Here is a 27952-nt window from a genome sequence, read left to right on the forward strand (position 1 = left end):
TTGATGTGGCCCTTCCAGAGGATGGGGCTGGGGGCTGGAGACCCCTCTCCAGACCCCTCACTGGGAGGCAGCCTTTAATTTAGCGCTGCTGGCTTCTTGTGCCTTGTTTAGCAAGGAAACCCTGTCTTACTACCACCGTCAGCACACACTTAGCACACCAAGTTTCTAACATGTTCTATGTTACACCAAAGCACAGCCTCATCCACCTGAACACTGACAAAGGCGTGTCGCACAGGTCCAGACAGGGCACCGATTCTTCTTTCTCCTTCAACGTCCTTATTAACTAAACCACTGAGTCCTGGCGTTTCCTCATTTCTAATCTTTTTCAGATTTACAGCTTACCACCCATTTCCACAAATAATATTAAGTATAGTCCCAAAGTACTTATCAACCAGTCGCCTTGAAGCTGACCCCTGAATTCAGTATCTGCCCTGGAAATCATGTATACACACACAAACACACACACACACACACATTCACCCACCCAGTTTATCTTTCAAAAATATTCCATCTATTGCTATCTGTCATTCCAGTAGTCAGTTATGGATGTGAGAGTTGGACTATAAAGAAAGCTGAATGCCGAAGAATTGATGCTTTTGAACTGTGGTGTTGGAGAAGACTCTTGAGAGTCCCTTGGACTGCAAGGAGATCCAACCAGTCCATCCTAAAGGAAATCAGTCCTGAATATTCATTGGAAGGACTGAGGTTGAAGCTGAAGCTCCAATACTTTGGACCACCTGATGCAAAGAACTGACTCATTGGAAAAGACCCTGATGCTGGGAAAGATTGAAGGTGGGAGGAAAAGGGGACAACAGAGGATGAGATGGTTGGATGGCATCACCGATTCAATGGACATGAGTTTGAGCATGCTCCGGGAGTTGGTGATGGACAGGGAAGCCTGGCGTGCTGCAGTCCATGGGGTCACAAAGAATCAGACATGACTGAGTGACTGAACTGAACTGAAGTGAACTGATCATGCCCTTTGGATGCTTCAGAATTTATAGCAAATTAGACATCAAAGGGCTTCCCAGGTGGTGCTAGTGGTAAAGAACCCACCTGCTAATGCAAGAGATACAAGACTGTCAGGTTAGATCCCTGGGTTGGGAAGATTCCCTGGAGGAGAGCATAGCAACCCATTCTAGTATTCTTGCTTGAAGAATCCCATGAACAGAAGAGCCTGGCAGGCTGCAGTCCATAGGGTCGCAAAGAGTCAGACACAACTGAAGAGACTTAGCATGCACGTATATTGCCTTTACTTGGGGACTTTTTCAAAATTAGCACGCTTGGAACTGGCAGATAGTAGATGTTCAGTGAACAGTAGCTATTCTTGTATTACTATGTTAACACATATTTCTTATATATTTTTGTTATATTTGTTCCATAATGATTTGAATATTGCATCTGATTTCTGTAAAATGTAACCATGTTATAGGGAAAACATGGAGTTTATCTTATATACTGAAGTCACTTAATTTAAAAAATTCACTTATTCCTTAACTCCTAACCTCTTATTCTTTTCTAAAGCTCTCAGGAGATGGAACTATTTGATTTAATCATCACAACAAACTAAGATTATAAAGTTGCAGAGACCAATACGTTTCTAACTCTGTTAGATTTTTATCGAAGTTCAGTAAACCGGGTGGGGGGGTGGGGTGAAAAGTGAAGGGTGATTAACGCATGGGCGATGGCAGGTAGCGGTCATGCGCACAAGCTGATTGAGGCACTCAGTGGAGCGTCCAGGCTGCGACGCTCTGGGGCCGTCCACTGTCCAATCATCACCACGACTCGGAAGTCAGTTCAAGGGAGGAAGAGCTTGAACGTCCAGACGTCTGTATATAAACGTCCCCTTTGCTTTCTCCTTCAGTTTTGCCGAGTGCTCCTCCAACTCGAGCGTGCAAAGGATGCTCTGCTGATAAGCATTTATACAAACCAACTCCTCCTTTGTTTTGATGGACAGTCTAAAGTATCTGAAAGGAAAATGCGCTCTGTATCTTAACATCTGGCTTTTTTACCTTGTGTACAGATTTAAGACTGTATCTTCTACCTCTTCTTCTGACTCGGAAGCCAGTTTCTGCTAAGTGAATGTCAGATGCATTGTATTTAGGGAATTCAGCAATTCAGCTGAGGGGATTAATGAGCGCAGTGAACTGGTTAGGATAAGGAAAACGGGCTTCCTGTATTTGGAAGTTCCATCGAGCTCTCTTGCCCAAGGAAAGGGCCAGCACCCTGAAGACACTGCCTGCCTGGGTGAGTGCTGCGCGGTGGGGCGGCCGGAGGGGGGCGCCCCAGAGGCAGCTCGGCTGGAGGCTCAGCGCGCGCGGGGCTCGGGAGCCGGCGGCCGCTCACGTGCTGTTGCAACTCTGGGCAAGACGTCTGACTGCCTTTGACGGCCTCTCAGTCTGAAGTGAAGCAACATCCTATCCACATAATTTGACACTGAGAAATAATTTTCTTTCCACAAGAACAATTGCACAGTAACAAAGCCCCTGACTTGGGGACTTCCCCGGTGGCCCCTGGAGGCTGACTCCGTGGCCCCTGGTTGGGGAACGAGCCCCACAGCGAAGGCCCAATGCCGCCAAACGAATAAAACGGGAACCGAAGAGCGGTGGCCCCCAAGGACGCTGTCCTTCCCTGGACGGGGAGGGCGTGACGGCGGGCCAGGCGACGATGGCAGCCGTGGCAGACGCCAGGCCAAGCTTCTCTCGGCCCATAGCTGGCCTCCCGCTTGGCGACCAAGTCGCGAACAGGCCGCGGGCCAGTGGAGGGCCCGGGCCCCGACCTAGACCGTCCCACGATCCCACCACTCCGGGACGTCGCTGCACCCCCGGTGCACACTCCTGACCGAGCGGCCAGGGCGCTCACTTACACGTGAAAGGATAAGGAGCCACGGCAAAGAAGGAAACGGACATGGAGGCCAGATTTTGAGTCCTTCGTGACCATCGAGTGAGCAACCAAAACGTTCACAACAGCAGACACTTAATTTTTATGTGGCACTGGGTTTCTGCAAACGTTTGTTTACTCAACAAATGTGCACTACGGATCCATTATGTGCCGGGCATTTATCCTTGTTCTTAAAGACTTAATTTCTAATGGGATGAACAAACAAGAAAAAAATTTAAGCAATTTCAGAAAGGGAATATTGATGCTTGTTAAAGAGAAATTTTTTTTTTAAGACAAGAAGAACCCATCTTCAATCTAAACATCATTTTAATGATTTTTTAAAGCCTTAGAAAAAATAGCCCATGCAGCAAAAAATTTCCTGGAGAATATCCCAGTAAGTACACCTTCCAGCAAGTACTTATTTTTGAGTTAAGTACTCATTGGAAAAGACCCTCATGCTGATTGAGGACAGGAGGAGAACGAGACAACAGAGGATGAGGTGCTTGGATGGCACCACCGAGTTGATGCACATGAGTGTGAGCAAACGTGGGAGAGAGAGGAGGACAGGGAAGCCTGGCGTGCTGCAGTCCATGGGGTTGCAGAGTCGGACGTGACTTAGCAACTGAGCAACAATAGCATCAAAAGTACAGAAAAAATGAAATCAGTATCTCGTATAACAGACTGAAGCCACAGTTACACTGGATACAAAATTTAAGCAACTGTCTAGGATAGGTCAAAGAATCCATCCATATGTGACATCATGAGCTCTTCTAATTTATCAGAAAATATTTTCATAAAATGTTGATAGGAGTTAAAAGTGAGTAAACAAATGAAATGAACATTTCAAAATATAAACCCTCACAACCATACCTTCAAGGCTGTAGAAATGGAAACACAGATATTAATATAAAAATAACCTGGAGGTTTGAAGCCAAAATGGCAACTAATATCATGATAATTTTCTTATCATCAACTTAGAAGGAAAATGTGGTGTTCACTAATGTTACAGGAAGAAGAAAAAATGACAAAAGATTTTGATAGGTGGTTTTATTTTAATACTGTGAGATGATAAAATACTAAATCTTGATATTTGTAGACAAGTGCGTTAAATATATAAAACACAACATCTCCCCAGTACTTTAGGAGGAAATGAAAAATTTTATTTCCTGTTAGATTACTATTCTTTTTTATTCCATTGTTATCCCCCATGAGTGAATGAATGGCTAGCAGGACAATCATTTCTCTAAATCTTCTAGCCATCTTCCGTCATTAAATCTTTAGGCAAATAAGGAGAAACTAAATATAGGTCAGTAGACTAAGCAATGCTTTTAACAAAAGAACCTCACCTTTCCCCTCAACAGGTCTAGTGGTCATCTGTAAATCTACATCTTAAAATGTAGATCTGTGAAAAAATTTAGCTCACATTTTCTCTAAGAAATGTGTGTAAAAATATGGTCAGTGTGTTTAAAAGTAGCTACTTTAAGACACATGCAGTGATATTGATTTTTCATTAGCAGCTTTACTAAAGCCCAGTTTACATGTCATAAAATTAACCCATAATAGGTATACAACTCAGTGATTCCAGTCAATTTACAGACGTGTGACGGGCTCTCACCAATCCAGTTTAGACACTGCACCCCCTCAAGTCGCCTTATGCCCCGTTACATTCAGTGCCTGTTCCCACCGCAGCCAGTCACATCAGGGCCGTCTCTCTGTTCTCACAGACTCACCTTTCCCGGGCATTTCAAGTAAGTGGAATCACAGAACTCGCTGTATCTGGCTTCTTCCACTAGCACAATATTTTGAGGTTCATCCATGTTAGAGCATGTATCAGTATTCCTTCTTATCAAATAGTAGTCCTGTTATATGGGTATATCACATATGTTTTTAGCCATTTACCAGCTAATAGACATTTGAATTGTTTTTGATTTGGAGCTATTCTGAACAATGCCCCCTAGGAACTACTGGATACATATCTTTTGTATGGACACACTTTCCTTTCTCTTGGATAGACACTTAGGAGTAGATTTGATGAGTATTAATAAAGTAAGTTTAACCTTCTTAGAAACTGATCAATTGTTTTCCAAAGCACCATTACCATTTTACTTTTACAAAAGTGAATTGCACAGACACCAGTTTATCTTCATCGTCATCAGTACTGGACAGTGTCATTTTTCTTTCATACTTGGTGAGTATACAACATCTCGCTGCATTCCCCTAGCTAATGATGTTGAGAAGACTTACCGGTCATTTGCATGCTTCTCTGGGATAATGCATATCCAAATCTGTTGTCTGTTTATACATTGAGCTGTCTATCTTCTTACTGAGTTTAACAAATCTTTATATATTCTAGATACGTTTTTAATGAAGTCTGTTTTTCCAAAATATTTTTTTTTATTTTAAGGATCCTGCTTTAGGTATTATATAAAATAACTCTTTGGCCCACCCAAGATCATGAATTTTTTTTTTCCTATTTTGTCTAGGAATTTCAAAATTTTAGCTCTTACAATTAGATATATGATCTACATTAAATTAATTTTAGTTTATAATGTGAGGAAAGGGTATTTTTAAATATTGCATCTGGATATCCAATTGTTCGATAACAACTATGCTTCCTTCTAAGGAACTGTTTCAACATCTTTGTTGAAAATCATTTGACCACGTGAGGGTTTTGCCTGGACTCTGAATTCTGCTGCGCTGACCTATCTGTAAGGCAGGACAACAGAGCTGAAATACCATGAGGACAGTAAGTTCTGAAATCAAGTAATGTAACTCCTCAAAACTGAACTTTACTTTTATAATTATTATGGCTCTTTTAGGTCCTTTACCTTTTACAATCAACCTCTCAATTTGTATAAAAAATCCCCCCTGGATTTTGAGAGGTAATGCATTGAATATATAGATTAATTTGGGGAGAACTGTCATCCTGGCAATACTGATTCTCCCAACCCATGAACATGACATCTATCTCCATTTATTCAGACTTTTCTTTCCTTCCTCTCAGCAAGATTTATAGATTTCAGTGTATGAAATTTGTGTTTCTTTGCTAAATTTATTCCTAAGCTTTTTAATTTTTTGAGGCTATTATGAATAAAACTATTTTCTTAGTTTCTGACTGTTCCTTTCTAGTAGATAGAAATGGGACTGATTTTTGCATCTTGACCTTTCTTTCTGTATTAGTCCTTGTATCCTGAGACCTTGCTCACACATTCATTAATTTTAGCAGTTTTCTGTGGAACATTTGAAATTTTTCCACATCCAGGATCATGTATCTGTGGAAAAAAGATTTAGTTCTTCCACTTAAACCTAGATACGTCCTGTTTTGTACTGCTCAAGTTAACAGTTCACTTCTCCTAATTCTCTGACAGTTTTCATCATGAATGGATATTGAATTCTGTCAAAACCTTTTTCTGTATTAAGATAATTGTGTTAACTCTAATAAGTTTAAATAATTGATTTACTGATATTAAACAAATGGTATTCGTACAGGGTCATACCATGTCATATTTTTAATATGTTACTGGATTTGGTTTCCTGATTTTATTTAGGGGTTATTGCATGTATGTTCGAGGGAGACTTGTCTTGTGATGTTTTAGTCTGGTTTTCTTATCAGGTTAATACATGACTCAGAGAAGGAGCTGGGAAGTTTTTTCTCCCTCCTCTCTTTCCGAAAAGAGTTGGAGAAGGATCGGTAGTAACTCCATTTACAACACCTGATCCGATCCGTCAGTGCAGCCATGGGAGGGCAAGCTCTGGACTGCGGAAATCCATTCAATTACTAAGACCTGCTTAGATGGTCTATTTCTTGTTATGTCAGTTTTGGTGATTTGATCTTTCCAGGAGTCTGCTTTATTCAAGATGTCTAGTTTCTAACAGGAAGTTTTGCATTCTCCATCAACTGCTGATGGATCTGTCCATCAGAAGGGGACAATGCCCAGAATCCAAACCTTCTTCAGGTCTTCTCGAGTTCTATGTTGTCTGGGCCCTTTCCAAGGGGGACCAGCAGAAGCTTCTCCAGGAACGTGTGAGTGTCCTCAGTCAGGAGCGTGTCTGCCTCAGTTTCACCGAGATCTCAGGCTGGCACAGCCTGAGATTTGCCAGCCCTCCCCCACTCACCAGCCCTCCCCCACTCACTGGCCTCCAAAGCTCCAAAGATGGTGGCGCCTCCCAGTTGAGTGAACCCTTTCAACTTGTAGAGAAGCTGTCAGAACCTCTGCTCCAACCGGGGACAGGGCGCAGCGGAAGAAGCTCCAGACCATAACATGATGAGTAGCCATGCCTCTTACCTGAATTTATCTGAAAACTGAAGGTCACAGTTTTCAAATTATGAATGTCTCTCGAATTGCTGTATGCCATTGGTTGACATTCGAGACTAAAGTGGCTGGTTTTGTCCATTACTGTCCAATTGATAACTGCTTCTTGAGGAAAGACTTTGCTACCTTCTTCACTCACTCATAGGTGGAAGTCCAGCTTTGCATTCAAAGTCATCATTTTCACTGAGTAACAGCAATTATCAACATGTGGTCCAGAGGCCTCTGGCATCCCAGAGACCATTCAGAGGGTTCACGAGTAAACTATTTTCATAATAACACTAAAATCCAACTCACCTATTTCTTATTTTTCCACAAATATATGTTGTATTTTTCAGAGACTACATAATGCTCCTACAGTACACGGAATGCATCCATTGTATCCGAATATCTTCTAAAACGTTTTAAGGTCACTGCTTTAAGATGTCAGTGTGTGAGCCTCCAGAGGCTATTCATGTTCTCAGCGGTGCAGCACTTGCGTTTGCCGCCCTTGGTCACCCCTGATCCAGCCTCTGCAACTTCAACAGCACCTGATAAAGAGCTACTTTGGATTCCAAAGTTCTTTGCACCTACACAGACACAGAAAAATGTACACTTCACCCCCAAACTATTATTATTTAGAATTTAATATTTTAATTATTTTATCCTAAAACCAAAATTCATACATAGTACATTTTCTTATATTTAAGGATAGGTCTTTAGCCTTTAAAAGGGGAGCTTAGCTGACTCATTCTCTCAACCTACAGCTGCACTGTTTATGTCTAAAGACACTGAAAAAGATGAAACTGACTTATGAGAAGATTCTCCGACTCATGGGTGGGAGGAATCTACTCCAAAGGAACAAAGTGAAACTGTAAATAAGAAAAAAAAAAATAGGATAAAAGATCACTCTTTTGGCTTTAATAATTTACCTTATCCTGCCTTATGCAACAGAACTTTTGCCAACAGTACTGTGGTTCCAGTTAAGTTGCAAGGTTATTTTGAGACCAATCATTCAGTATATAGGTTTCCCTGGTGGTGGCTCAGAGGTTAAAGCATCTGCCTGCAATGTGGGAGACCTGGGTTCGATCCCTGGGTCGGGAAGATCCTCTGGAGAAGGAAATGGCAACCCACTCCAGTATTCTTGCCTGGAGAATCCCCTGGACGGAGGAGCCTGGTAGGCTACAGTCCACGGGGTCACAAAGAGTCGGACATGACTGAGCGACTTCACCTTCACCTTCATTCAGTATATAAAGAGAAAAGAATTGAATATTTTAAATGTAGACATGGTGCCCTCTTCAAAAGCCCCAAATTGCTTGTAATAGCTTTTCATACTAGAAGCGTCACAGCCACTGACTTGAGGGTAAGTTAATGTTACCGGATTGACTAGAGAAGCACCCATAGTGGCTGAGAAAGTGATGAAATGTTCCGGGGGTGCTGCCGGGTGCCTGCTGCGTGAGAAGTCAGCCTGAGGACTCAGACAATCGCAAACATCTTCAAAACTGTAATTCTGCTTTACAGTGAATGAACTATAGATGTGGCTGCTGTCATTATTTTCGTGATATTTGTCTGAAATTAATACATAAGAGTCATCAAAGACCTTTCATTTGAATACGGGACAACAAATGTGAGTGATGCTGAACCAAGAGTTCAGAGTGTCATCCTGTATCCGGGAACGACTGGATTGACACTTGTTTTCGTAAACCTGCTTCTGGCTGGCCCAGGTCAAAGCAATGACTCCAAGCTGCACTAGCAGTCATTGTCATTTTTGTGTGTGCCATACACTAGCAAAATATATGAATATCTTTGTGTAATATACAAGCACAAATAGTAATGAAATATTCTAAGCATTGAATAACATTTTTAAAGCTCTCACAGACCCATAGAAAAAAAAAAAGTCACTTTAGTTTAAGGATGTCCTTAATGTAGCAGGCCACTGCTGTGAAACTTGTGTATTTAACATCAGCAGAAAGCAAAGGTCACCAGCAGACACCCAGATGAGTGACCTCAGGTCCAGGCAAGTCCTCCCCACTCCCTCGGTTAACTCTGTCTTTCTCATCACTGATCCATCTCCATCACAGGATATGCCAGGTCATATGGCACCAGAAGCAAAGTCACTTGCCTCATGGCCTGGGTCTGTTACAGGCAGATCGTGCGTGTTCCAAGTCTAAAGCCCAGCCTCTCGTATTGTCTAGCACACAGGACAAAGAACATTCTCAGGAGTGGAACACGCTTCTTCCAGACCTGAACAGACCACCAGCTGTAGGCTAACTCTTTTATAGTGGGAGGGGCACGAGGCTAATTTTCATCTTACTTTGCAGGCAGGGACCCAGGATAACTGAACCTCTAAAATTTTCATTGATTTTCGGAGGACCTCGGAATCACTGTAGGGCTTATCTCCAGTGGTAAGCCGGTGAATGTTTAACAAATGACTCCTGTGGGGAAGTACGCTCCAATTTGTAGCATTTTCCAATCTCTGTGGTAGAAATATTCCTATGATGTACTAAAATCAGCTTGTATAGGCTTGAAAGAACCAATTATTAAGTTTTCTAGAATTTTGCAAGCTGGTTGTTAAAATAGTCATTATTAAAAACCTAATCACGTAAACAAACATTTTGAAGGTAATAAATACTGGAAACGCACCATTCTCTAAACATTGCATGACACTTTACTATGATCTGCCCCGTTGAGGCCATGCCTACTGCATCTGAGACAGAAACACGATGTACGGCGCGCTACTGTTTATCTCTTCTTAACTCCAAGCTTGGTGACCTCACATTGGTAGACTGATACAGAGTTCAGTGCTCCGTAAGGAAATGGTGATCAGCTCTGAAGGAAAATAAGTAAAACTCTGATTTGTAGCATTTGCTGGCTTCTGTGGAGTAAATACTTAACCCATGGCTGATGTCAAGCGACCAACTTCGATATCAAGTGGATCATAACATTCCGGAAAATTTATCACCTGGCTGAGCCAGCATAAGCCACTCCCCACGGTGCTGCTCCCTTCCTTCACGTCCGTCATTCACGTGGATGTCAGGCAAGACTTTGACTTTTCAACACATCACATGCAAGTTCAGTAAGTTACTTAAGCAGTTTGTATGGACCTACAGTTACATGTATGAAACACTTCACAATTATTTTTAAAAGATGTTTCACAGATTTAGTTCGACAGGTTCTGGAAGTGGTGGTGCAGTCTGTAAGGGTCAAGCCATCAGCACTTTAAACGAGGGTAAAACTCACTTAAAAGGAAAGGAAGCACTACTTATACATATAAAATCAGAGGAGGGAGCAAAATATTAAAGATCTAGTTTCGCTGCATTTCAAAGCAATAAAAATTAGCACTATGGATAAAATTTTGAAATTTAGAATATACAACTGATGCTACTTCACTTTATTACACCAAAGGATGTTTAAGGAATAGTCTGAGTAAAAAATTATATATTGTAAAATAAGGAAATACAGACTGATGGGGGAAATACACTATAAGATTGCCTGAGTGGGGAAAGAGAATTCTGAAAATTCGTCGCCCCTCTAGATAAGAAAGGGCTTCCTGGTGGCTCAGCTGGTAAAGAATCCACCTGCAACGCAGGAGACCCCAGTTCGATTCCAGGGTCGGGAAGATCTGCTGGAGAAGGGAAAGGCTACCCACTCCAGTATTCTTGGGCTTCCCTGGTGGCTCAGCTAGTAAAGAATCTGCCCACAGTGTGGGAGACCTGGGTTCGATCCCTGGGTTGAGAAGATCCCCTGGAGAAGGGAACAGCTACCCACTCCAGTATTCTGGCCTGGAGAATTCCACGGACTGTGTAGTCCACGGGGTCACAGAGAGTTGGATGTGACTGAGCGACTTTCACTTTCACTAGATAATAACTGCACTGGCAGAATCTGTTGGATGGAATTATTTGAAAGTCTGGAGTCTATTGAAGGACTGCAACTTCCAGGGAACATCTGGATGGTAAATTACAGTTAATTTTGGTCAGTTTCAGCTCCAAGCACAGTGCCAGCTCTCCGCTTACACTTTAAGCTGATCCTCTGCACAAAGCCTTTAGCAATGGAAAAACAAACAAACGAAAAATTACAAATCCTGGAGAAAGGAAAGAATCTGGCTTTAAGAGTTATGTCTTACATGCAAATACACAATTTAAAAAAAAATCAAGGTACACAAAGAAACCGTACAGTATGGCACAGTCAAAAGAAAAAGAAAATAGAGCAACACAGACTCTCCCTAAAAAAAGAACTAATGGAAGGTCAAAAGACAAAGATTTTAAAAGACTTTAAACTTGCTCAAATTGAACAGAGCACAAAGGACTTGTGGAAGACCACCGTGTGAACAGACACGTGCACTGTGGGAGTCTCAGAAGAGGAAGACAAGGTGTAGAGAATATTGAAATAAATCTCTGAAAGCTTCCCAGATTTAATGAAAGACATGAATATAAACATCCAAGAAGGTTAGATTCCAAGTGAGGTGCACTCGAACGGACCGATACAAGATACATTATAATCAAACTTTAAAAAAATAGAGAGAGAGATTTGAAAGTAGAAAAAGAGAAAGTGATTCTTCGCACACAAAGACCTTCAGTATGATTATCCACAGGTTTCTCATCAGAAAATTTGGAGGTCAGAAGGCAGTGGGCCAACGTATTTAAAGCTCTGAAAGGAAAAAATTCATTGACTAAGTATCCTATATCAGTACAGCTATCATTCACAAGCAAAGGAAAATGTAAGTCATTCTCAGGCACAAAGAGAGCTCATAACCTTCAGTCCTGCTTCACAAGAAATGCCAGATGGAGTTCTGCAAGTTGAAGTAAAAAGACATCAGATAGAAACTCAAAGTCATATGAAAACAATGAATGTCTCAGTAAAAGTGAACAGTTGCGGAATCGTCAAAGCCGGTATTACCAGGTGGCTCAGGGGCAAAGAATCTGCCTGGCAATGTAGGAGACCTGGGTTCAGTCACTGGGGCAGGAAGATCCCCTGGAGAAGGAAATGGGAACCCACTGCAGTATTCTTGCCTGGGAAATCCAATGCACAAAGGAGTCTGGTGGGCTACATATAGTCCATGGGGCTGCAGAACAGTTGGACACAACTGAGTGACTAAACAACAAAAATTGCTTTAACAGCTGTTTGAAGTTTTGTCTTCTACATGGTTTGAGGCTAATACATTTTTTAAAAGCTTGTTTACAGGTTGGTACTGATATTACGGTACTTTTGTAACTCCACATTTTTTAACCTAAAAAAGTTACAATAAACAAAGGACATTGTATGTTAATAAAATGCTCAAAATAGCAACAAGTTAAAAAGTTACAAACATTTACACACCTGATAAACGGCCATGAAAATACATGAAGCACAAATGAACGGAATGAAAATAGAAATAGTCAGTTCCATAATAATAGTTCAAAACTTTGATACCTTAGTCCCAGTAATGGACATACCAATCAATCAGACAGAAGATAAGCAAGGAAATATCGGATCTGAATAGCATAATAAACCTAATAAATGAAACAGATATATATACAGAACACTCCACCCAACAATAATAACATATACTTTCTTCCCAAATGCACATGGGACACGTCACAGGACAGGCCACATGTTAAGCTCATAAATTAAGTCTCAAAATACCTAAAAAGACAGATGCAAAGCATCTTCTTCAACCACAATGAGATAGGAATCAACAGCAAAAGAAAAGCTGGACGAGTCACAGACTTGTGAAAATTAACAACACGTTCTTAAACAACCAGTGGTTCAAAAAAGAAATCACAGTAGAAATTAGAACACACAAAGACGTAAAACAGCGAAGAAAAACTGACAAAGCACCAAACTTATGTATAAATTCAGTTCAGTTCAGTCGCTCAGTCATGTTTGACTCTTTGCGACCCCATGAATCACAGCACGCCAGGCCTCCCTGTCCATCACCATCTCCCGGAGTTATGTGTGGGACACAGTAAAAGTAGTGGTAAGGGCAAAATTTATAACCATAAATGCTCACATTACAAAATAAGAAAGATCTCAAAACCACAACCTAACTTTACAACTAAAGCAACTAGAAAAAAAAAAATAAGGCTCAAACCAGCAGAAGGCAGAATATAAAAAAGATTCCAGCAGAGATAAATGAAACAAAAGGGAAAACAAAATAGAAAATCAGTGAAACCAAAAGCTGATTCTTTGAAAGGGTCAAAAATTTGATAAAATCTTGATAGATGGATTAAGAAAAAAAGACTCTAATTACTAAAATAAAAATAAAAGTGGAGGTATTACTACTGATTCCACAGAAATAAAAAGGATTATAAGAGAGTAAGGATTATAAAAGTGGAGGTATTACTACTGATTCCACAGAAATAAAAAGGATTATAACAACTGCACATCAACAAACTGAATTAGCTGGATGAAATGGTCAAATTCCTAGAAATATAAAGGAATTTAGGATAAATTCCTAAACATTATGAAATATAAACCAAGACTAGACAGTGAAGAAAAAGAAAATCTGAAGAGACCCATAACTAGTAGGAGACTGAATTTAAAAAAAGAAAAAAACTTGACCAAGAAAAGCCCTGGATCTGATGGCTTCACTAGTGACTTCTACCGAACATTTCGTTGTGTGTTTAGTTGCTAAACTGTGTCTTATTCTTTGCAACCCTGTGGACTGCAGCACTCCAAGGCCTCCCTGTCCATCACCAACTCCCGGAGTTCACTCAAACTCATGTCCATTGAGTCGGTGATGCCATCCAACCATCTCATCCTCTGTCGTCCCCTTCTCCTCCTGCCTTCAATCTTTCCCAGCATCAGGGTCTTTTCCAATGAACTGGCTCACTGCATCAAGTGGCCAAAATTTTGGAGTTTCAGATTCAGAATCAGTCCTTCCAATGAATATTCAAGACTGATTTCCTTTAGAATGCACTGGTTGGATCTCCTTGCTGTCCAAGGGACTCTCAAGAGTCTTCTCCAGCACCACAGTTCAAAAACATCAATTTTTCGGCACTCAGCTTTCTTTATGGTCCAACTCTCACATATGTACATGACTACCGGAAAGACCATAGCCTTGACTAGACGGACCTTTGTTGACAAAGCGATGTCTTTGCTTTCTAATACACTGTCCAGGTTGATCATAGCTTTTCTCTAAGGAGCAAATATCTTTTAATTTCGTGGTGGCACATCTCTGTGCCTTTTCATGCTGTTCACGGGCTTCTGAAGGCGAGAATACTGAAGCGTCTGCCACTCCCTTCTCCAGTGGGCCACCAACACTTAAAGAAGAGCTAACACCATGCATTTTCATACTTTTCCAAAAAGTTGAAGAAAACATTTTTAAACTTTTTTGCTTGAAGCCAGCATTACAAAGATTTACTATAAGAAAAGAAAACTGCAGAAAAATATCTCCTTGTGAATACTGATGCAAAAATCCTCAATAAAATACTAGCAAACTCAAGTTATCACCATATTAAATTATATACCAGGATCAAGTGAGATTTATTCCTGGAATGCAAGAATGAATCAACCTACAAAAAATGATCAATATGCCAAATTAACAGAAAGAAGGGGAAAAAAACACAACATCTCAATTGAATCTGAATATGCATTTAACAAAATTTAGCACCCTTTCATGATAAAATGCTCAACAAACTAGATCAGAAGCTATGTCAACAAAATGAAAGCACATAAATGAAAAACCCATAGCAAACATCACATTCAATACAAGAGAAGCCTTTCCCTTAATATCAGGAATAAGCCAAGAATGCCCACTTTCAACGCTTTTATTCAACATAATAGAGGAAGTTCTAGACTGTATAATTAGGCAAGAAAAATAAATAAAAGGCATGCAACTTGGAAAGAAGTAGAAAAAAGACCTCTGTTTGTACATGACCTCATGTGTAACAAACTCTAAAGATTACACACACACACACACACACAAATTCAAATTAATAAATGCAAAGTAGCAGGACACAAAGTCAACACACAAAAATCAGTTGCCTTTCTATATACTAACAATCAATAATGCAAGCATGAAACTAAGAAAACAATTCCATTTACACTAGTATCAAAAAGAATAAAATACTTAGGAAGTACTGATAATTCAACCAAGGAGGTGAAAGATTTGTACAATAAAAGCTACAAAATATTAATGAAACAAAGCAAACATAAATGGAAACACATTCCACGTTTATGATGGGAAGACTTAATATTGCTGCGATGTCAATACTATCCAAAGCAGTCTATGGATTCAATACAATCCATACCAAAATCCCAAAGATGACTTGTGAACAAGTAGGAAAACCTATCCTAAAGTTCACATAAAATCTCAAGGGACCGTAAAAAGCCAAAACAATTTAAAAAACAAAAACAAAACCAAAGCTGGAGGACTCACATTTTCTGATACATTTTCTGGCTTAAAGTCAGACATGTAGGTCAGTGGGATAAAATTGAGAGTTCAGAAATAAACTTTCACATATATAGTCACATAATTTGACAAGAGTGCTAAGGACACCCTTGATGAAAAGAAAATCTTTTTGACAAATAGTGCTGGGAAAAACTGAATATCCACATGTGAAATAGTGAAGATGGAGTCTTTCATCATATAGAAAAATTAACTCAAAATGGATCAAAGACCTAAATATAAGATCTAAAACTATGAAACAAAATAATGGGGAAAATCTTCATGATAATAGATTTATCAATGATTTCTTGGACACAACACCAAAGGCATACACAGTAAAAGAAAAAACTGAAAAACTGGGCTGCATAAAAATCAGGGCATCAAAAGGTCCTATCAACAAATTAAAAAGGCAACCTGCAGAACTGGAGAAGATATTTTAAAATAATATATCTGATAAGGGGTTAACATCCAGAATATATAAAGAACTTCTAGAACTAATAAACAACCCAAATTAAAAATGAGCAAAGGACTTGAATAGACACATCACCAAAGAAGATAGGAAACTGGTGACTGAGCACATAAAAACATGCTCAGCACCGCTAATCATTAGGGAAATGCAAGTCAGAATTACAAGGTACCACCTCACACCCACTAGAGTAGCTATTATCAAAAAAATAGAAAACGAGTGTTAGTGAGGTTGCGGGAAAACTGGCACCCTTAGGCGCTGTTGGTGAAGATATTAAACGGTGTTTCGTTATGGAAAACTATAGGGTGGCTCCACAATTAAAAACAGACTTGCTGTCCAGGAATTCCACCTCTGAGTATGCTCCCCAAAGAACTGAAGGCAGAGACGGAAGAGAGGTCTGCACAACCACATTCAGAGCCTCCTCATTCAAAACAGCTGGCCGTGGAAGCTCGACAGATAAGTGAGTAAGCAAGGCGCGGTGCAAACACACGGCCGAGCGGTTCTCAGCCTTAAAGGGGGAGGAAACTCTGATACATGTCAAAACACGATGAACCTTCAGAAGATATGCTAAATTAAAAAGCCAGTCATAAAGAGAACACTATATGATTCCGCTTATATGAGATGAAAGTGAAAGTGAATATGAGATACGTAGTCAAAATAACAGAAAGTAGAACGGTGATTTCTAAGAACAATGGAGAAGGGGGGATGGAAATTATTGTTTAATGGGTCTAGAAGAGTCATGGAGATGGATGGTGGTGATGGTGGCATAACATATCAACGAGACGTACATCAACGTTCCAACAGCAAATTTTATGTGTATTTCACCACTATTCTAAATACTGGAAAATAAAAATGATTACAAGAGAGGCAGGTAACATATTTGAGCAAGACTTTCAAGAAGCATATTAAGTAGAATATTTTCATAAAAAGGTAGTATGTACACAACACTTCCAGTCATACAATTGATACTAGTTGCACAGTGGCTCATAGTGAATTTCTCATGTTTTATGAAAACAAATGCTAGAATTTATATGCTTTTTTTGAAGTACAATGCTTATCTCAAAAGTTCCTTCTCGCTTTCCTTACTCACACACTCTTTAGATTTGCTTCTATTAATATGTCAAATCTAAACACTTTAGTTAAGATGGGAATTTAATGAACTTGAGCAAATAAAAAATGTCACAATGCACTGAATTGGCTTTTAATTCACAAAAAGTCCTACCTATTAGTGAGACAAACATCATATTTTATGTGCTCAACAATATCAGAAAATGCTATTATGGAATTGAAGAAATTAAATGAATGTATACACTATGAACGACTCTATTGCATAAAGTACAATGCTTACTTACACAGAGTTTTTAGAACTCTCTTTTTAGACCATAATTTCTTAAAAGAGTTTAGTCTTTCATTAAAAGCTGGGCATTAGAAACCTGGGATATTCTTAGATTGAAGTAATTCTCAAATTTTTTATTGTCATACTCCTTTTACACTCTTACAAATTAACGAGGCGTCCATGCTTTTGATTTATGCCTGTTATAAGTACTAATACTTGCTGTAATAGAAATAAAAACTGAGGTGATTAAAATCTGTATTTATATTTAAGAATAATAATATAACACACATACATATTTTTACAAAAAATAATATTTTCTAAAACAAAAAATAATTACTGGGAAGACAGGCTTATTTTTACATTTTTATAAATCTTTGTAAAGTCTAGCTAATTTAAAAATCTAGATTCTTTTTTAAATAGCTAATGCACTTAATTTTTTTGTGGCAAGTTATTACGGTTGAAGCATACAAAGAAAATCTGATCTCGTAAGATATGTAGTTAGGGAATGGAGGAAGACTTCATAGACTTTTCAGGTATTAATAACCGCATATATTCTTCTTTGAACTGAAACCACCATTTGCCATGTAACAGTTTCTTAAAGGTTGGTTGAAATGTGAATTCTGAACCATTCTGATTTTTTTGGACTTAGTTTGTGTGGTTGATGCTTGGATGAATCATCCAAATTTATTGAATGATGAACTAACTGCCCCTGGGAATACTCTTGGTACAAAATCCATGCACACATGTTAAAAAAAAAAAACAAAAAAGACATAAGCTATCACTCTCCAGATACCATGGCCTGTCCTTCTCCTTCCCAACAAAACCTTAAGACTTGTATTTAGACTTCATCTCCAGGCCCACTCCTCCTACTCTCTTAATCCCATCCTAATCAACTCTGCCACTCCACCAAAACCATGCCGAGCAAAATCACTAACCCTTCCACACTGCCAGAGTAAATGATCACTCCTTCATCCTCACCTCACTTTGTCCGCCAGTGGCACCTGACGCAGGTGTTCACTGAGACCTATCCCACAGGTCTCCTGCCCTTGGCTCCTGGGACGCCATGCCCTTTTGGCCATCTTCCTGACCCACTGGACACTTCCCTTCTCTTTCTGCTGCTAGATCCTTTTCTCCAGTGTCCCATGCTGAAACTGTGCACGGTCCTAGAGCCTCTGTGCACACTCACGCACAGTCTCACAGCTCTAAATGGCATCTATACGCTCATGATTTCCAAATTCATTTCCACAGCCCTAAGCATACTCTGAATTTCAGACTCAAATATCCAGCTGCACATCTGACTACATTTCTATGTCTAAAAAATGTCTCAAACTTAACATGTCTATGACTGAACTCCTCATATCCATTACTCCCCCAAAGAACTGTGCTCTAAGAATAACTTTCTCATCTTCAAATTTCTCTATATTTCTAAAATCAGGATTAAAGAGATGCTTTCAAGTTAAAAATTGCTATTAAAATAGACCTAGCATATCTGTTGCTCTAAAGTAATTGTATGTTCATTAAATTTGCTGTGAAGTAATTACATGTCCCTTAAATTGAGAAGTACTTGTGTGCATAAATTAAACATGAAGAAATGGCAATCTTCAACATCACTTTAAGCCACCCTTCTAAATTTATGGAAACTATTCTGCTAACATATTTTTTAAAAATTATCTAGTAGTAGGAATTGGAATTGTTCTTGGGCAAAGTTAATTTTGTTGTTAGCTGCTAAGTCCTGTCCAACTCTTTGGGACCCCATGGACTGTGGCCCTCCAGGCTCCTCTGTCCATGGGATTTCCTAGGCAAGAATACTGGAGAGGGTCACCATTTCCTTCTCCATGGGATCTTTCCAACTCAGGGATCGAACCCGTGGCTCCTGCACTGGCAGGCAGATTTCTGACTGTTGAGCCACCAGGGAAGCCCCAGGAAGGTAAATATACGATCATTCCAACGTTATAAACAGTCCATAAAAACAGCAGAATTATAGCAGACTGTCAGAATACTGCAATTTTAACTATATTCTCTGACTGGAATTACCTATAACCACCATACTGCTTCCCTATGCTAACGCTGATATTCAAATATATTATATAAAACTTCTAAACTGTCAAAGTAATAATTGCTTGGCTGAGTAATATTCCATTGTGTATATGTACCACAGCTTCTTTATCCATTCAGCTATTGATGGACATTTAGGTTGTTCCATGTTCTAGCTATCGTAAATAGTGCTGCAAAGAACATCGGGGTACATGTGTCTTTTTCAACTTGGCTTCCTCTGGGTATATACCTAGGAGTGGGATTGCTGCGTCATATGGTGGTTTTATTCCTAGTTTTTGAAGGAATCTCCATACCATCTTCCATAGCGGCTGCATCAGTTTACATTCCCGCCAACAGTACAAGAGCATTCCCTTTTCTCCACACCCTCTCCAGCATTTATTGTTTGTGGACATTTTGATGATGGCCATTCTGACTGGTGCGAGGTGATATCTCATTGTAGTTTTGATGTTCATTTCTCTCATAGTGAGCAATGGAATATTACTCAGCCATAAAAAGGAACACATTTCACTCAGTTCTAATAAGATGGATGGATTCAGACACTATTATACTGAGTGAAGTAAGTCAGAAAGAGAAAGGAAAGTATCATATACTAAGGAAAATATAAGGAATCTAGAAAGATGGTACCAAAGAATTAATTTGCATGGCAGCAATGGAGAAATAAACATAGAAAACACACTTATGGACATAGAGAGAGGGGAAGAAAGGCTGAGATGAACGGAGAGAGTAACATGGAAACTTACGTTACCATATGTAAAACAGATAAGCAGTGGGGATTTGCCGTATGTCTCAGAGAACACAAACAGGGGCTCTGTACCAAACCAGGGGTACGGCGGTGGTGGGGGGGGGGGGTGGGATGGGGAGGGAGAGGATATATGTACACCTATGGCTGATTCATGTTGAGGTTTGACAGAAAACAACAAAATTGTGTAAAGCAATTACCCTTCAATTAAAAAATGAATAAATTTTTGAAAAATTGCTTCATTTCAAGTTACATTATTCCCAAAGATCTATATATGTCAAAAAGAGGCTCTCTCCCCACTCTTCTTATAGATCTAGATTAAAGAACCCTCTCGTACCATCACACATGAAACCTTACTCGATGGCACTGCTTTTGATGCAATATAAAAGCACTTCGTAGTCTGACACCACTCCACATGTGAAGAATGCAAAAACAGGGCAGTCTCTGGCTTTCCAGCGCCTAGGACTTGGCACTCTCCCTACCGAGGTCCTGAGTTCAATCTCTGGTCAGGGACCTGAAATCCCACAAGCTGTGTCACACAGCCAAAGCTCAAGTAATAATAAAAATACAAGGGTAATGCAAGGACAAATTACAAGCAACTTTGATACTTCCAAAAGTAATTTTTCATTAATGGATGGAAGAATGAGGTTAACTTGAGAACTATGAGAGCTTCTGGGGCTATCTGTAGAATAAATGGGTCACGTGCTTCCCCTCTGTCATTTATCCACATATAATCATTAGAGGTCATAGCAAACATCCTCTTCCAATAACACAAGAAAAGACTCTACACATGGACATCACCAGATGGTCAACACCGAATTCAGATTGATTATATTCTTTGCAGCCAAAGATGGAGAAACTCTATACAGTCAACAAAAACAAGACCAGGAGCTGACTGTGGCTCAGATCATGGACTCTTTATTGCCAAATTCAGACTTAAATTGAAGAAAGTAGGGGAAACCACTAGACCATTCAGGTATGAGCTAAATCAAATCCCTTATGATTATACAGTGGAAGTGAGGATTAGATTTAAGGGACTAGATCTGATAGATAGAGTGCCTGATGAACTATGGAATGAGGTTCATGACACTGTACAGGAGACAGGGATCAAGACCATCCCCATGGAAAAGAAATGCAAAAAAGCAAAATGGCTGTCTGAGGAGGCCTTACAAATAGCTGTGAAAAGAAGAGAAGTGAAAAGGAAGGATATAAGCATCTGAATGCAGAGTTCCAAAGGATAGCAAGAAGAGATAAGAAAGCCTTCCTCAGTGATCAGTGCAAAGAATAGAGGAAAAGAATAGAATGGGAAAGTCTAGAGATCTCTTCAAGAAAATTAGAGATACCAAGGGAACATTTCATGCAAAGATGGGCTCGATAAGGGACAGAAATGGTATGGACCTAACAGAAGCAGAAGATATTAAGAAGAGGTGGCAAGAATACACAGAAGAACTGTACAAAAAAGATCTTCATGACCAAGATAATCATGATGGTGTGATCACTCACCTAGAGCCAGACATCCTGGAATGTGAAATCAAGTGGGCCTTAGAAAGTATCACTACAAACAAAGCTAGTGGAGGTGATGGGATTCCAGTTGAGCTATTTCAAATCCTGAAAGATGATGCTGTGAAAGTGCTGCATTCAATATGCCAGCAAATTTGGAAAACTCAGCAGTGGCCACAGGACTGGAAAAGGTCAGTTTTCATTCCAATCCCAAAGAAAGGAAATGCCACAGAATGCTCAAACTACTGCACAATTGTACTCATCTCACACACTAGTAAAGTAATGCTCAAAATTCTCCAAGCCAGGTTTCAGCAATACGTGAACTGTGAACTTCCAGATGTTCAAGCTGGTTTTAGAAAAGGCAGAGGAACCAGAGATCAAATTGCCAACATCCGTTGGATCATTGAAAAAGCAAGAGACTTCCAGAAAAACATCTACTTGTGCTTTATTGACTATGCCAAAGCCTTTGACTGTGTAGATCATGATAAAGTGTGGAAAATTCTGAAAGAGATGGGAATACCAGACCACCTAACCTGCCTGTTGAGAAACCTATATGCAGGTCAGGAAGCAACAGTTATAACTGGACATGGAACAACAGACTGGTTCCAAATAGGAAAAGGAGTACTTCAGGGCTGTATATTGTCTCCCTGCTTATTTAACTTATATGCAGAGTCCATCATGAGAAACGCTGGGCTGGAAGAAGCACAAGCTGGAATCAAGACTGCTGGGAGAAACATCAATAACCTCAGATATGCAGATGACACCCTTATGGCAGAAAGTGAAGAGGAGCTAAAAAGCCTCTTGATGAAAGTGAAAGTGGAGAGTGAAAAAGTTGTCTTAAAGCTCAACATTCAGAAAATGAAGATCATGGTATCTGGTCCCATCACTTCATGGGAAATAGATGGGGAAACAGTGAAAACAGTGGCAGACTTCATTTTTTTGGGCTCCAAAATTACTGCAGATGGTGACTGCAGCCATGAAATTAAAAGACGCTTACTCCTTGGAAGAAAAGTTATGACGAACCTAGATAGCATATTGAAAAGCAGAGACATTACTTTGCCAACAAAGGTCCGTCTAGTCAAGGCTATGGTTTTTCCAGTGGTCATATATGGATGTGAGAGTTGGACTGTGAAGAAAGCTGAGCGCTGAAGAATTGATGCTTTTGAACTGTGGTGTTGGAGAAGACTCTTGAGAGTCCCTTGGACTGCAAGGAGATCCAACCAGTCCATTCTGAAAGAGATTAGCCCTGGGATTTCTTTGGAAGGAAAGGGCTTCCCTGGTGGCTCAGAGGTTAAAGTGTCTGCCTCCAATGTGGGAGACCTGGGTTTGATCCCTGGGTCGGGAAGATCCCCTGGAGAAGGAAATGGTAACCCACTCCCGTATTCTTGCCTGGAGAATCCCATGGACAGAGGAGCCTGGCAGGCTACAGTCCACGGGGTCGCAAAGAGTCGGACATGACTGAGCGACTTCACTCACTTCACTTTACAATGATGCTAAAGCTGAAACTCCAGTACTTTGGCCACCTCATGCGAAGAGCCGACTCATTGGAAAAGACTCTGATGCTGGGAGGGATTGGGGGCAGGAGGAGAAGGGGACGACCGAGGATGAGATGGCTGGATGGCATCACCAACTCAATGGACGTGAGTCTGAGTGAACTCTAGGAGATGGTTGATGGACAGGGAGGCCTGGTGTGCTGCAGTTCATGGGGCCACAAAGAGTTGGACACGACTGAGCGACTGAAGTGAAGTGAACTGAATGATTACCCAACAAAACAACTCATCTTGCTGGAAGTTATGTTATTCCTTAAACTCAGTATTAATGATTATATAACAACAATGTATCTTGTTTGAGGACAGGTTTTTCCTTCTTAATAGGAACCTTCTGACTAATCCTGTTATCTTAAGACATACATTGTGGGAGTGGGTCTGGTAAGACCTTTCAAACTTGAGATATTCTTTTAATCTAATTTTAGTAACCAAAAATTAAGTATATAAAGCCCCACCTAAACTAGTCAGCGGGGCACTCTTTGCCCTCTTCTGATGTCTATGTCAGAAGCTTTCTCTGTCCTTTTTGCACTATAGTAAAACTTCTGCCACCTGAAGCTCTGAGTGCCTGAAGCCTCATCTCTAGTCCCGAAGACTAAATTCTCTTCTTCAGAGATCACGAAACTGACAGCGTTCCCCATAAGCTTTCAGTGCCACTATCACACCATAAATCAAAACTAACTTCATTATATACATTAGAGTGCTTTTGAATTATTCATTCACTTTTCAATCTTTTATTCATTAAGTGAACATTTAATATAGCCCATTATGTCAAACATTGCATAAGATTAGACGCTTAGCCAATGCATGGAGAACTCTTGTCATCAAATGAGTTCCTTCTTACAGTTTGAAAATTAGTAAGTACAGCAAGTCTCTGCGATGGGGAATGGCCTGGCGGTCCAGCGGTGAGGACTTCGGGCTCTCTCTGCTGAGGCCAGGGATCAGTCCCTGGTCAGGGTGCTAAGATCCCACAAGCTGCATGGTGCTGCCAAACAGCTTTTTTTAAATCTCTAAGAAACTGAACATAAGTAGGATAAATATTAAACAGACGGCATCTCCCACACACCTAAACACATCATATTGATGTCTTAAGTGGACTCAGAAGACTCAAAGATCCCTATCAAAGGGGTAAGAATAAAATCTCATGAAAAAGACCAAAACATAAATCAATACATAAAAACACTGTGGTAAAAGCAACATGACCCAGCATTTCCCATGAAATTGCTCTAGGGAGCAATTTAACCTCTAGGGCATTATTTAAAGTTGCACTAATATTACTCAGAATTCCACAAAACTGGAATAACTGAATGGGCTTTAGCAGCCAAATGAATAAACAGATGGCAGTACACCCACACAACAGAATATTACTCAGCAATGAGAAAGTGAAAGTGAAGCCGCTCAGTCGTGTCCAACTCTTTGGGACCCCGTGGACTGTAGCCTACCAGGCTTCTCCGTCCATGGGATTCTCCAGGCAAGAATGCTGGAGTGGGTTACCATTTCCTTCTCCAGGGGATCTTTCCGACCCAGGGATCGATCCTGGGTCTCCTGCATTGGAGGCAGACGCTTTAACCTTTGAGCCACCAGGGAATGAGAGGGACACGTGACACAGGCAACATGCTCGGATGAGTCTCAAGGCACCGTATCGAGTGATAAAAGATATCACAAGATTTCATTTACGGGCTCTGGAGAAGACAAAACTCTACTGAAGAACAGAGAACTTTCCGCGAGGGAGTGAGTTGACAGAGGGTCTGATTATGAGAGGATAGCAGAAGAAAGTGTTTCAGGTTGATGGAACTGTTCTGAATGGTAGTAGTTACATGAATCTATACAAGTTTTAAAACTCAGAACAGTACACTCAGAAACCACAGACTCTTCTTTAAAAGCATTAATGTATACAGCTGTCATTTTGTCAGTGATTTGCATGGATGAGGAGCTAATCTCTTCATGAGCCCTGTGAAGTAGGTTTTATCCCCATTTTATTTACTTACTCACTTTGTTTTTATTTGGGAATAATTGACATACAACATAACATTAGCTTCAGATGTACAACACGATGATTCAATGTTTGTTTATACTGCAAAATGATCGACATAATACAGCTAATTAACGTTCATCACCACACATAATTACAGAGTTTTTTTTTTGTTTTTTAATCCCCATGTTAGATATGAGGAAACAGATTCCATAAGGTTAAAGTACAGAAGTTAAATGGGGTCTTCGGGCTAAATGTTAAGTGGTAGAATCCAAGCCTAAACCTGGAGTTGTTCTTCTGAAGTCCTCATTTCACAAGCATTTACTGGAGGGGCTAGGCAGCAAGAACAAGGCTGTCAGCAGTAGGCTCTGCCCCTAAGGCCCGTGGCCATGGGTGATGAAGGGGTCACCGGCGTCGTCTCCAGAGGGGCGTCCAGGAGGTGAGTGAGCGGACCCCAAAACCTCTCGAGCGAGTCGTGTGTGTTTGTGGTTAACTGTTTATAAAATTTGAAAAAGCCAGGCATTTTAACCGCAGCTGATAAACACCACTGTCTCATCTCACTGTGACCTCCCCTCTGTCACACTGTGTCATTTCGAGCCGTGCTGGCGAGGCCATGGTATTTTTAGGGCACAACAAAAGGGAAGTCGACCTGGAGAAAGATTCAATCCAGATTTATCAGGGTATATTTATGAGTTTCCCAGTCTCTTCCACAGACAGTTAAACCCAGAATACCCCTGACATAGCCTGCACCAGCTCACTTAGTGCAGAGACACTGGGGGTCAGTGGCAAACCAGTTAACGTGCTGTCGATCCCAAAGAAGAAATAAAACAGAAAGAAACTTTGAAGATCTCTAAATATTATAGCTCACACATGAATCATGTTGAGGCTTTTCCCAGATTTGGCAACAGTCCTAAAATACTTCATGGCGTTACCAATAATGACTTTTAAACCTAAAGGAAAACTGTCTAAATTACCAAAATCAGAAAAATTCTCTCAATCACACTGGCAGAAGACTGAATTACTCTTTGGTTCTCTCTATGGAAAATGAGATTACAAAACCACGACACAGAGATGCAGGAGTTAGGGCCAAAATACACACAACAATCAGCAGGAGAGGGATGCCTCAGGAAGCTAGTCAATACAGTACTATGCTAATTTTCTAGATTTCTGTGACGTTTGCAGGTTGCTTAGCTTTTAAAAAATCTTTTTTAATTTTTTAATTTTTTTTATTTTTACTTTATTTTACTTTACAATACTGTATTGGTTTTGCCATACATTGACATGAATCCACCACGGGTGTATACAAGCTCCCAATCCTGAATCCCCCTCCCACCTCCCACCCCATATCATCTCTCTGGATCATCCCCATGCACCAGCCCCAAGCATCCTGTATCCTTAACGTCATTTATTTTCCCAATCCAAAGAAATATTCACTTTTGGACGCACATAGAGATTACTATACTTTTAAATGAGATAAGTCAGACAACGAAAGGCAAATATCATCTATCAGTCATATGTGAAATGTCTTTTTTAAAAATGACAAAAATGCACTGATTTACAAAACAGAAACAGACGTAGAGATTTCAAAAGCAAACTTATGGGTAGCAAAGGGGAAACATGGAGGGAGGCGGGTAGGTTAGGAGCTTGAGATGAACATACACACCCCACTGTACACAGGATATGATATAGGATATGGCCAACAGGACCTGCTGTGCAGCAGAGGGAACTCTACTCGATACTCTTTGATATGAGAAAAGAATTTAAAAAGAATGCCAACACAATATTGTACAGTAATTAGCCTCCAATTAAAATAAATTTAAATTAAAAAAATAAAAAAATAAAAAGAATGAATATACATGTATATGCGTAACTGAATCACTTTGATGTACATCTGAAACTTAACACAACATTGTAAATCAATTACACTCCAATAAAATAAAAATTAAAAAAGAGAAATATTCACTTCAAAAAGGTCTCTCTCAAGCCTCACAAGCCCCAGATCGCCTCCTACACACCATGGTGTCCCAGCACCATGAAAGCAAGCCGGTGCCATGGGAAGCACCAGGCCATCTAAGTCAATACTTTAGTTAAAAAGTTTGATAAAACGCACAGCGTGGAATGGGCCATTCTAACTGATTCTAAGTGTACGGTCCAGCAGCGTTGAGTATATCCACGTTATGCTGCACTCACTCTCCAGACCTTTCTCATCTTGCAAAACGGAAGCTTTGCACCCACTTATCCCTTAGATCCCCCTGCCTCCCCTCCAGCCCTAGCACAGCCCTTTCTTTCTCAAAGATGGGGACCTGTTCGAGGTAGCTTGTGTTAGTTGGAACACGTAGTATTTGTCCTTTTGTGACGGGGTCATGTCCTTGAGGTGCATCCGTTATTGTAGCATTTGTCAGAATCCCCTTCCTTTTCATGGCTGAAGGCCATGCCACTGAAGGTCCCTGCCACATTCAGCTTATTCTTTCATCCATCAGTGGATGCTTGGGTTGCTTCCGCCATTTTACCACTGCAAGTAACGTCATGACCACACAGGTGTGTATAAAGACATCTTCCAGTCCCTGCTTTCAACACTTGCACTCATATCCGAGCTCTGACACTTAAGAACTCTATTTCGGTTCGCTCCTCTGTAAATCGCGAATGATAATAATACACCTCTCACAATATTACTGTAAGGATTAGCTGAATTAATATACATAAAGCACTTAAAATAGTAGCTGAGGGAATTCCCTGGTGGTTTAGTGGTTAGGACTTGGTGCTTTCACTCTCAGGGCTAAGGTTCCATCCCCAGCAGGGAAAA

General features: G+C 40.3%; 1 protein-coding gene across 1 annotated transcript in view; it reads right to left on the reverse strand.

The window, feature by feature from the left end:
- PDE10A (phosphodiesterase 10A) overlaps positions 1-27952 on the reverse strand; it is a 265628-nt gene that overhangs the window by 103010 nt on the left and 134666 nt on the right. The window lies entirely within an intron of this gene.

The sequence above is a fragment of the Budorcas taxicolor genome, chromosome 9, assembly GCF_023091745.1.
Source record: "Budorcas taxicolor isolate Tak-1 chromosome 9, Takin1.1, whole genome shotgun sequence".
In the NCBI taxonomy this organism is placed as follows: Eukaryota; Metazoa; Chordata; class Mammalia; order Artiodactyla; family Bovidae; genus Budorcas; species Budorcas taxicolor.